The sequence below is a fragment of the Aegilops tauschii genome, chromosome 3 (assembly GCF_002575655.3).
Source record: "Aegilops tauschii subsp. strangulata cultivar AL8/78 chromosome 3, Aet v6.0, whole genome shotgun sequence".
Lineage (NCBI taxonomy): Eukaryota > Viridiplantae > Streptophyta > Magnoliopsida > Poales > Poaceae > Aegilops > Aegilops tauschii.
The window spans coordinates 52,275,523-52,288,430 of record NC_053037.3 but is presented as its reverse complement, the minus strand read 5'-3'; the positions used below and the strand labels follow the sequence as shown (position 1 = coordinate 52,288,430).

The 12,908-nt window shown below is 42.0% G+C and overlaps 1 long non-coding RNA gene across 1 annotated transcript; it reads left to right on the top strand.

Annotated features, from left to right (window-relative positions):
- The first annotated feature begins 6,188 nt into the window (after positions 1–6,188).
- LOC141020920 (uncharacterized) lies at positions 6,189–8,855 on the top strand. Its single transcript, XR_012180911.1, has 2 exons — positions 6,189–7,382; positions 8,030–8,855. It is a non-coding gene; the product is annotated as an uncharacterized lncRNA (long non-coding RNA).
- Positions 8,856–12,908: the final 4,053 nt, after the last annotated feature.

The window sequence follows — 12,908 nt, the reverse complement described above, 5'->3', positions numbered from 1 at the left end:
GCAGAACTACCCTAGATACTTCGTAGATGAGAAGGCTGGCAAGGTCGATAGAAGTATATTGGATATACATTATATTAATGTGTACTTTACTAGTACTCCTAGTAGCACCAGGGTATTAGATACCGGTTCGGTTGCTAAGTGTTAGTAACTCGAAATAAAAGCTGCGGAATAAATGGAGACTAGCTAAAGGTGAGATGACGATATGTGTTGGAAGTGTTTCCAAGGTTGATGTGATCAAGCATCGCATGCTCCCTCTACCATCGAGATTGGGGTTAAACCTGAATAATAATTATTTGGTGTTTGCGTTGAGCATAGACATGATTGGATTATGTTTATCGCAATACGGTTATTCATTAAAGGAGAATAATGGTTACTCTGTCTATTTGAATAATACCTTCAATGATTTTCAAATTCAGAAACTTTATGCAACTCAATGATTTTCATGAGAGAAGATAAAATGACTTCTTCAAAACATATGAAATATGAGTTGGAAGTTAAAAGGATCAAATTTAAACTTCTTTTGAAAATTATTTTCAATTCAGAGTTATTTGGCTTTTATTTAAATTATTTTTCTCCAAAAATAAAATATACAGAAATTAGGGTAAAATGATTCCCTACAATAGAACAATGGAGAGAAATAAATTTGAAATTATTTTGGTATTTTTAAAATGATTTTTATTACGTTTTATTGCAACAGTAGCATTGTTTGCTTTATTTAAATTTTGTGAGTATATAATATGCCTATGGAAATTTTTTAGTTTATTTCTTTTCTTATTTCCGTTTTACCCCTTTTCCGTTTATATAAAAAAACTGTACGAGCGACCGACTGCTATCCCTCGCTGGCGTGCGCAACTTAGACAGCAGGCCGGGCTATATTATTTTTTCTGGTTGTCCTTGAATTTATTTATTTTCTGTTCAAAAAATATATTTTTCTTTTCTAAAAAAAGGTAGAAAAAAAACTCTGCACACGCGCAGGCCGGCCGAAGGCCCAAGCGGCGGCGTTTCTTTTCTTCGTTTTCCTATATCTCTTTGGTCTCCTTTTTGTCTACGTTTAGTCCCACATTGCCTAGCCTTTTACTCCTAAACCTTTTTTCCACCTATAAATATAGACCCATAGAGCCTTCAAAAATCATCCGATTCTGATTAAATCAATATTTTGGTTTGACTAGATTCATTAAAGAAAAATATTTTCTCCTCTCCGGCGGGACTTTTGGAAATTGTCTCCTCTCTCCGAAGTCGTCTATTCTCTACCTTATAAAGGTATCTTTCTTCTTCTTTTTTATACTTCTGTAGTTTATTATTTCTAGATTAGTACGGTAAAATAATTAGATTATCAATTAGTCTCTGTATTTATACATTAGATCTAGAATTCTTTTAACCGTAGCTATTTTTTCTTCCATAAAACAGCTTGGCCCTGATTTTTTAAATAGTCATAACTTTTTACTCGTTCGTCCAAATTAGATGAAACCAGCACCTATAGTTTTGTCTTGTTAAATTTGTTCAGATTCATATTCAAACTTATTTTGATCATAACTTGAGTTCCGTAACTTCGATTTAGTTGATTCTTTTTGCAAATCGAAGCTCCTGACCTAAACTTTTTGATAAGACCAAATCCACCCAATTTTGGTACTGTTAGAATTTTTTTTCTGTTTGAAAGATTTATTTGCTTGTTTTCTAAATTTTCTGAGATCTTTTCTTCGATTTTTTTCATGAGTGCTTATGTATGCAATTGCTTGCTCACGATAGATTGAACGGAGTGTGACGAGTAGAACTATTAGGAGTTATGAGTGCAAATCATCTTCATCAACAGTACAAGGCAAGTTCACACTTTGATCATACCCCCTTATTACCCAGTTTTTATGCATTAGTCTCAATCCTCAAACACTGCATGATTAGGACTTGAATACTTGGGTATTGAGAAGTAGTGATGAGGTAGAACCTATTGTCTTTATTCAAACCTTGGAGTTACTTTTACGTTATGCTGATATTGCCATGCTATGCTCGTAGACGTGGTTTGGGTTTGAGTGATTCATGACAGATGTGAGAGTTTGAATTACTGGTTAAACTTAAGGTGGCTACTTTAATACACATCTGGGTGGATTGGTTGAGGCACCCTGGAGCACCCGGTGGTTGTCTGGGCACTTGGAGCAATCCAGTGTTGTCCTGGGATATCCCGGAGTACCCGTGTGATCATCCTACGGTTTGCCACCCAGGCTCAAAGGGATCATAAGATTATTCATGCTGGAAACTTCCATGTGCATCCACAAGCCATTATGGGCTCTGGCATAGTTGAGTAAGTTGTGTGACCTCTTTCAGTGGTAGGCTAGCAGATGTAGGGGATGTAGGTGGTACTGTCTACCCAGAGTAAAGAGTTAATGCTTCTGAAAGACTATGTCTCGGTCATCCGTTTCTCAAACACCATGTAGTGCGAGACATCCAACGGAGGAGAACGAGTCTTGTGGGGAAAAGTACGCAGGCCTCTGCAGAGTGTACAAACTAATCATGATTAGTCGTGTCCCAGGTTATGGACATCTTGAGTATCTGGTACTTGAATTATCTATTTGATCTCATCACTTTACTTAATAATTGTTGGGTTATTACTGTTAATTTGGGATTGAGTTGGAGGAACCTTCTCAATATTGTCAACAAAATTTGTAGTTAAATAAAATATATTCCTTTGTTGTAGGAAAAAATTAGCTTTATGCAAAATTAAACTTAGAGCCTCCACCAGCCAATTATGCATGTAGTGATAGCTATTATTCATCATTGCTCTTTGGTGTGAATTTGCCAGTACATTCAATGTACTGACCTACATGGCTGCAACGTCTCATGTTGCAGGAATCTTACGACGAGTAAGTGATACATTAGGGTTACGATTTCTACACTCAACTTTGCTGTTAGTGTTGATGAGAATCCACAACCTTGTTGTTACTTCCGCTATTTGGATGAGGTAATAGTATTTATGTTACTTTATACATGTGATTTACCTCTGTTATAAATCTTCGAGTACTGTGTGTGTTGTTGAAGAAAGATGGGATGCCTTTCGGGGCATCCCCAAGCTTAGACGCTTGAGTCTCCTTGAATATTTACTTGGGGTGCCTTTGGCATCCCCAAGCTTGAGCTCTTTCCTCTCCTCCTTATCCTCATATCGAGACATCCTCGATCTTTGAACACTTCATCCACACAAAACTCAACAGAAAGCTCGGTAAGATCCATTAGTATAAAAAAGCAAATCACTACTCTAAGTACTGTTGCAAACCAATTCATATTTTGTTTTTGCATTGTAGCTACTATGATATAACTTTTCCATGGCTTAATCCACTGATAGAAATCGATAGTTTCATCAAAACAAGCAAACTATGCATCAAAAACAGAATCTGTCTTAAACAGGACAGTCTGTAGTAATCTGAACATTCACCATACTTCTGGTAGTCCAATATTCTGAAAAAATTAGGAAAAATAAACAATTTGTATAGAAGGACAGTGCAAAAAAATTTAGAACCGTTTGATGTTCCAGTAAAAAATGTAAAATCGCACACTACAGCCAAAGTTTCTGTCTTGCACCGCACAAACCAACAAGCAATGTAAACATCTTAAAGGTAAATATTGGCACATTATTTTTATAATACAGTGGATTTGTACTTTATAAAAGCACACAACAGAAATAAATGACTCCCTAAAACTTCCGGGTTGTCTCCCTGGCAGCGCTTTCTTTAAAGCCATCAAGCTAGGCATATAGTGCTCAAGTAATGGATCCACCCGGATCCCACGGTATATCAAAGCCAATATTAATTAACAATGATTTGAGATTTAGTAGTGAGCACAAAGCAACATATATCAAGCAATGACGAAGTCTAACTCTCTTCCTATGCATCGGCATGTCAGAAATGAACAATTCATGGACACATAGTAAAGGCCAATGCATAGTATAAATAGCTTCTTGCAATTTTATCGTGTTGGAAACATGGAGAGGCGGAGATGTAGTTCCTCTCTCATAATAATTGCAAGTAGGAGCAGCAAGCACATGCATATTATATTTATCAAAATCATCATGTGTAGTAGTGAAACGCAACCCATCAATATAATCCTTAATAAGGACAAACTTCTCCGATATAGTGTAGTCGGGAGAATTCAAAAAGATAATAGGACTATCAGGCGTGGGTGCAATAGCAACAATTTCATGTTTAACATAAGGAACTATAGCAAGTTCATCTCCATAAGCATAATTCATATTGGCATCTTGGCCACAAGCATAACAAGCATCATCAAAAAGGGGTATTTCAAAAGAATCAACGGGATCATAACAATCATCATAGCAATCATCCTTCGGTAAGCACGAAGAGAAATTAAACAATGTATGAGTTGAAGAGTTACTATCATTAGAAGGTGGGAACGGGTGATCAATCGGCTCTTCCTCCTTTTGTTCTTCGCTCTCTTCCTCATCTTTTTCATCCAATGAGCTCACAATGTCATTAATTTCTTCTTCCATAGACTCCTGCAAAATATTAGTCTCTTCTTGGACAGCGGAGGAGTCCTCAATATATGGTTTAATATAAGGATTAGAAGCATAATTATTATAGCAATATTTAAGTATGGCCAAATTTTCAGATTTGTAGAGAGTAGTATCACACTCTTCAATAAAAGAAGCAATTTCACAAGTACCCCTAAAAGCAACAAATTCTTCAATTTGTTGAACATCATAGTAATTATAAACACCCTTAGTATACGAAGATACGATTCCATTATCACTAAACCCACATTGGTAAGGAAGGTGTTTGTTAGGGTCTTTATAACAACAAGTACAATCATATACTTCACATAAATTCCAAGCATAGCACTGCAAACGACGAATTTGATCCAGTAAAAGTTTCCCTTTTTCAGATAAGTGGTGTCGCACATAACAAGCATGCTCACCTAAAGATTTGCCCTCAACTAAGCTAGTTGGGGTTTCAGCCCGAGCACATAGGGATCGAAGATGATCCAAGTAAAAAGCTTTAGTAGTGTGATAGATTTTGAGTGGTTCTTCAACCATTGGTGTAGTAGGTACAACTAATTTTTTGGTATTTTGCGTTTCCTACCCATAACTAAAGATAGAAAGCAAACAAGCACACACGAGAATATTCACCCCACGCTATAACTCCCCGGCAACGGCGCCAGAAAAAGGTCTTGATAACCCACAAGTATAGGAGATCAATTGTAACCTCTTTCGATAAGTAAGAGTGTCGAACCCAACAAGGAGCCAAAGGTAGAACAAATATTCCCTCAAGTTCTATCGACCACCGATACAACTCTATGCATACTTAACGTTCGCTTTACCTAGAACAAGTATGAAACTAGAAGTACTTTGTAGGTGTTGCTGGATAAGTTTACAAGATAATAAAGAGCGCGTAATTAAAAACTAGGGGCTGTTTAGATAAAGAAGCAATAAAGTTAGTATAGCGATGTAACGCCCCGAGACCGGAGCTTTAGATGCCTTCCATGATTTCCAAGATTCGTCGTGTGATTTGTTTGGTTTGTTGCTTTCATTTTTGCATCATGTCATTTTGCACCTCTTCTTGAAACTCAACCAATTAAATTGTATGGACCTTCGATTCATTTAAATCGAGGGATATTCACTATGGTGATTCTCTTTACAACATATCCTCCCAATATTATGGAGCTATTATAAATATTCCATTTGTTTGGAATTAACCGGAACACACTTGCAAAATAAATCCCAATGCCTTTGTTACCACAACTCTTGGCCTCTAACTTTGCCATATATCCTTTCTTCATTTTCCGGAGCTCCACCTAAATTCTCAACATTTTTGGGCACTTCGAAAACCTGTCCTAGTTCAAACCTTTTGAATTAAATTCAAAGGAATTTGAATTTAATTCAAAGGAATTTGAATTTAATCTTTCAATCATGGCCATTCCTAATTTCTTGGATCAACACATTTTTTTGTGTGAGTCCAAGAAATTTAACCTCTTGCTCAAATTCTTTCACTAACACTCTCCTTCTTGTCTTCTCTCTATCTTTTTTTCCTTCTTTCTTCTAAGGAGTATAAGAGAGAGAGGGAAAGGAGCACCAGGCCCAGCCGTAGTCGGCAGCCTAGCCAGGCCGACCGGCCTCCCAGGCCCATCTAACCCTCCTAAACCCAAGGCCCACTCCCTCCTAACCCTACCCGATCCCCTCCTCCCTCTCGTTTTCCCCTCGCGCCGCCAGGAGACAGCGAGCGCGTGCCTCACGCCCGATCCCCACGCTGCTCTGCTTCATCCCGTTCCCCTTTGCCTCCTCGACGCCTCGCAGCTGCCGCCTCGTCTCGCAGGCCCGCCATCGTCGTCTGCCGCTTCCCCGGCATCCTCATCGCCGCTTCGACCGAGCCTCCCCTCGGCGCGCCCCTTCTCCTCCTCCGCCTGGAGCCTGCGGAGCCGCGCGCCCCTGCCATCCCCACGCCCGTCGCCTCCCTCTGCTCTACCCCGCCTCAGCGCCGCCGTCCTCCATGGCCGCAGCCGGCCGAGCTCGAAGCTCCCGCCGCTGCACCTCGTGGCCAGGGCCGCCCCTTCCTCTGCTGCTTCCGACCGCATCGTCGCCCAAGTCCATCGGAGGACCTTCGCTACCACCATGGAGGCCTAAGCCGCCGACCTCGTCGGGCCTCCACCTCCGTCTCGCACCCGCAGCCATGCTCTAGATCAAGAGGAGCTCGATCCCGAGCGCTTCTGCCCGTCCATGCCGACCCTGAGCCCTGGCGCCCCCTTTGCTCCGTTGCACGCCCATGGCATCCTCGTCGCTCAAGCCTTGCCCCGCACCTTGCTGCCTTCGGTTGCTATTGGTTTGTTTGGCCATCATGGACATGTTGCTGCGGACGCCAAGTACGACTACACCATGGTGATACGTGAACGACTACACAGCTACCACAAGTGTACCTCTACATCCTGGAATCGCTAAGTACCGCACCGAAACGCAAGTACAACAAGGAACCCCGCAGGACTTGGATGCGCCAAGTTCCTCTCCGACACGTTTACGACTACCGTCTCCGAAGACCCATGAACCAAAAACTTCAAGTTCGACTACCGTCGCAAGGACGAGACCGGCAAGTCCGAAGACCCAAGTACCACGACGCCAAGTACCCCTACGCGTGAAGACGCCAAGACCGTTTTGGGATTCACCAAGTACCGCTACCGATGACTCGAACATCTACGAAATCGAGTACCACTACTGTCGGTGAGATCGCGAGAACCTCTACCGACGACCTCGGAACGTGTACGATGACCGTTGTCGAAGACCCGTACCTCTACCGCTTCCCGAACATGAACGACTACCTCCACTACAAACGCCCCGAGAACGTCTACTTCCTCTACTTTGCATCGAACCCGAACCGTCCCGTTTGCACGCTTCGAAGGTATAACCCCGAGATGACGTCCGTGAACGAATGCTTGCGATGTTTGAGATGCTCGTGTTTACACCGTGCCACACTTCCTTCGCACCGGTATCTCCATGAGCTACCGGAACCGATATGTTGCCGTGGCATCATTTTCGGATTCGTTGCCGTGGCACCCCTTTTCGTTTCTGCCACAATGACAAATGCTCTCATCACGCTCATGTCAACATTTTCATAAAATTGCATATAACTTGTTCATGTCACCCGCATCATGATAATAACTTTTAAAATGTTTAAAATTGTTGTTTGCATTAAATTGCTAAATGCATATGGGGATTTACCGGAATTGTTGTTTGATGTTTCCGCCCCCATTTAAATTGCTTAGATAGTGTAGTTTAATTGTGCTTCACCTCTTGCCATGCTTAACAACATTTAACATTGTTGGGTGCATAAACGGGAGAGAACTAAATAGATGAATGTGGTGTTTCGTCAATATGCAACTTGTTACATATTGAGCTTCACTTAACTTGTAGTATTGTTTGTGCACTTTGCCATGTCATGCATATTTAAACCGGTCATGCATCATCCTTGGTTGTGCATCATGCCATGTTTATGTTTGTGTGTTTCACCATGTTGTTTGCTTCTTTCCGGTTTGCTTCTCTCGTTAGCTTCGGTTTCGTTCCGGAGTTGTGAGGATCTGTTCGACTACGTCCGTTTGTCTTCCTCATGGACTCGTTCTTCTTCCTTGCGGGATCTCAGGCAAGATGACTGATACGTCTCCAACGTATCTATAATTTTTTATTGTTCCATGCTATATTATATTCTATTTTGGATGTTTAATGGGCTTTATTATACACTTTTATATTATTTTTGGGACTAACCTATTAACCGGAGGCCCAGCCCAAATTGCTATTTTTTTTGCCTATTTCAGTGTTTCGAAGGAAAGGAATATCAAACGGAGTCCAAACGGAATGAAACCTTCGGGAATGTGATTTTCGGAACAAACATGATCCAGAGGACTTGGAGTGGACGTCAAGAAACGGACGAGGAGGCCACGAGGCAGGGGGCGCGCCCTCCACCCTCGTGGGCCCCTCGTAGCTCCACCGACCTACTTCTTCCTCCTATATATACCTACGTACCCCCAAACCATCAGCAGAGGAGCCAAAACCCTATTTCCACCGTCGCAACCTTCTGTACCCGTGAGATCCCATCTTGGGGCCTTTTTCGGCGCTCCGCCGGAGGGGGCATCGATCACGGAGGGCTTCTACATCAACACCACAGCCTCTCCGATGATGTGTGAGTAGTTTACCTCAAACCTTCGGGTCCATAGTTATTAGCTAGATGACTTCTTCTCTCTCTTTGGATCTCAATACAAAGTTCCGTCGATTCTCTTGGAGATCTATTTGATGTAACTCTTCTTTTTGCGGTGTGTTTGTCGAGATCAGATGAATTGTGGGTATATGATCAAGATTATCTATGAACAATATTTGAATCTCCTCTGAATTCTTTTATGTATGATTGGTTATCTTTGCAAGTCTCTTCGAATTGGTTTGGCCTACTAGATTGATCTTTCTTGCAATGGGAGAAGTGCTTAGCTTTGGGTTCAATCTTGCGGTGCTCGATCCCAGTGACAGTAGGGGAAACGACACGTATTGTATTGTTTCCATCAAGGATAAAAAGATGGGGTTTGTATCATATTGCATGAGTTTATCCCTCTACATCATGTCATTTTGCTTAAAGCGTTACTCTGTTCTTACGAACTTAATACTCTAGATGCATGCTGGATAGCGGTCGATGTGTGGAGTAATAGTAGTAGATGCAGGCAGGAGTCGGTCTACTTGTCACGGACGTGATGCCTATATACATGATCATACCTAGATATTCTCATAACTATGCTCAATTCTATCAATTGCTCGACAGTAATTCGTTTACCCACCGTAATACTTATGCTATCTTGAGAGAAGCCACTAGTGAAACCTATGCCCCCCGGGTCTATTTTCAATCATATTAATCTTCCGTTAACAAGCTATTTCTATCTTTTTTTATTTTGCTTTCTTTACTTTTTATCTTTATCATAAAAATACCAAAAACATTATCTTATCATCTCTATCAGATCTCACTCTCGTAAGTGACCGTGAAGGGATTGACAACCCCTTTATCGCGTTGGTTGTGAGGTTCTTATTTGTTTGTGTAGGTGCGTGGGACTCGCGCATGCTCTCCTACTGGATTGATACCTTCGTTCTCAAAAACTGAGGGAAATACTTACGCTACTTTACTGCATCACCCTTTCCTCTTTAAGGGAAAACCAGCGCAGTGCTCAAGAGGTAGCAATGACCATACCCTCGAAATCACTTCTATCTTTGCTTGCTAGTTGTTCGCTCTATCGTTATGTCGTGCTACCTACCACTTGTCATATCATGCCTCCCATATAGCCATGTCAAGCCTCTAACCCACCTTCTTAGCAAACAGTTGTTTGGCTATGTTACCGCTTTGCTCAGCCCCTCTTATAGCGTTACTAGTTGCAGGTGAAGTTGAAGTTTGTTCCATGTTGGAACATGGATATGTTGGGATATCACAATATCTCTTATTTAATTAATGCATCAATATACTTGGTAAAGGGTGGAAGGCTCGGCCTTATGCCTGGTGTTTTGTTCCACTCTTGCCGCCCTAGTTTCCGTCATACCGGTGTTATGTTCCTTGATTTTGTGTTCCTAATGCGGTTGGGTGTTATGGGAACCCCTTGGCAGTTCGCTTTGAATAAAACTCCTCCAGCAAGGCCCAACCTTGGTTTTACATTTTCCACATAAGCCTTTTCCCTTGGGTCCTGTAGACTCAAGGGTCATCTTTATTTTAACCCCTGAGCCGGTGCTCCTCTGAGTGTTGGTCCAAAACAGAGCCACTTGCGGTGCCGCCCCTAGGAAACTTGGGGTATCTTCGGTTGCCGTACGTAGTGTCCATCCGGTGTGCCCTGAGAACGAGATACGTGCGACTCCTATCGGGATTTGTCGGCACATCGGGCGACTTTGCTGGTCTTGTTTTACCATTGTCGAAATGTCTTGTAACCGGGATTCCGAGACTAACCGGGCCTTTCCGGGAGAAGGAATATCCTTCGTTGACCGTGAGAGCTTGTGATGGCCTAAGTTGGGACACCCCTATAGGGTATAAACTTTCGAGAGCCGTGCCCGCGGTTATGTGACAGATGGGAATTTGTTAATATCCGGTTGTAGAGAACTTGACACTTGACTTAATTAAAATGCATCAACCGCGTGTGTAGCCGTGATGGTCTCTTTTCGGCGGAGTCCAGGAAGTGAACACGGTTTGGGTTATGTTTGAACGTAAGTAGTTTCAGGATGACTTCTTGATCACTTCTAGCTTCACGACCGTTGCGTTGCTTCTCTTCTCACTCTTATTTGCGTATGTTAGCCACCATATATGCTTAGTGCTTGCTACAACTCCACCTCTTTACCTTACCCTACCCATAAGCTTAAATAGTCTTGATCTCGCTGGTGTGAGATTGCTGAGTCCTCGCGACTCACAGATACTTCCAAACAGTTGCAGGTGCCGATGATACCAGTGCAGGTGACGCAACCGAGCTCAAGTGGGAGCTCGATGAAGATCTTGATCGTTGTTATGTGTCTTTTCCGGTTGATCAGTAGTGGAGCCCAGTTGGGACGATCGGGGATCTAGCATTTGGGGTTGTCTTCTTTTATTTTGGTTCTGTAGTCGGACCTTGATTGTATTCTGGTTGATGTATGTTTAACTTGTTATTTGTGTGAAGTGGCGATTGTAAGCCAACTCTTTATCCCATTCTTATTCAGTACATGGGATTGTGTGAAGATTACCCCGCTTGCGACTAAACCACCATGCGGTTATGCCTCTAAGTCGTGCCTCGACACGTGGGAGATATAGCCGCATCGTGGGTGTTATAAGTTGGTAATCAGAGCCATCCCCGACTTAGGAGCCCCCTGGTTGATCGAATCACTGACGTTGTTGAGTCTAGAACAAAATGTTTTGAGTCTTAGGATTATATATATCGGAGAGTAGGATTCTTTTTACTCCTCGGTCCCTTCGTCGCTCTGGTGAGGCCTCATGACGTAGAAGTTTTGACTTTCCTCTCCTCAAATTTCATGAATTTTTTTAGGATCACGCGGGTATCTTGGAATCGTTCCGATATTCTTGTGATGAGAACATTGTTCTTGGTGCCTCCTGACATTTAGGGGTTGTGGCAGTGTCCCGGGGAGTTGAGCTCCGAGGTGTTGTCGTCACAATTTTATCGTCGCAGTTCTGGAATACCTGAGTTCGCCGACATCGAAAATCTCTTTTATGCAGTTGTTGGTGAGATAACCTCGACGCCACCCATTACTGGGGTGGGAGTTCGGGAGTGTTGCCATAACTCGTATAACGGATGCTTTTCGAAGGTTGTGGTACATGATTTCCGAAGGTTTCTTGGTTATGTGTTGAAGGATGGATACAGCTGGATGTAGGGATTGTTAGTTTGGGTGAGATATTATGCTTCCCCTATATCCCAACACCTGATTGCATAACCAGAAAGTTTCGGGAGTTTATAAGTGGGAATTCAAGTATCACGTAGGATATCCTTCCAACAGACACATGATACGACATGGGGTCTATCATATGTTTGTTCCGGCCTATTCTGCAAGGCAATCCTTTGTTTTTGTTTTGGTTTGTGGTATTCGAGTTGCTTCAATGTCAAGTGTTGATTCCATACCTTTTCTAAGCGGTGTTCTCATATTTCTATGGGAGTACTAATCCTTCTTGATCTTCGAGATTGTTATGCCAATTCTTTTTCTACCGGTGTGCTTCTCTTCAGATGGTCCGATCATTTTCAACATCCGCAAGATCAATTCTATGTTTTCTCAACGGTATCCTTTCCATCTGCCCAAGTTGTCTTTGTTTTCCCCGCCCTCCCACTCTTTTCCTTCAAGGAATCAGATTTCTTATTCAAGTATCCTTTTATTGGTGGGAAGTCTCTCCATTCTTTCCGTCAACGTTCTTATCCGGTGATTCTCAGGAAGATGCTAACAGAGCTTCAATTTATCATTCTTCGTTCTCTTTTCTTTTCTGATGGATTCAATTCAAGCTTTCGGTGTTGATCATATCTCTTTCCTTATTTCAAATGCTTTCTCATTCCGGTGCACCAATTAATTATTCACCTCAAGCTATTCATTTGTTCTGGAGTGCTGAAGATATCTCAGAAGATTTGTGTCTCCACTATCAATCCGTTCAAGTTATTTTGAGGTTGTTATCTCATTCAAGCCATTTAATTCAACTAGTGCAATCTCCCTTTTAAATCATTTCAACGGTGTTTCTTTTGAGTGGGCCCTAACCCACAGGTCTTTTCCCAGGATCTTATCTGACTCTTCTAATTTTTCCGGAGTTATTTTCAAATTCATTTCAAAGTTTGACGTAAGAATGAATTGTCATCAGTCAAATGTCTTTCACCAAGATCTTTCAAATTCTTTTCCTCGTTGGCTCAATATTTCTATTCTTGATTATTTTGGAGTGTCTCAACAATTCATGGTGGTG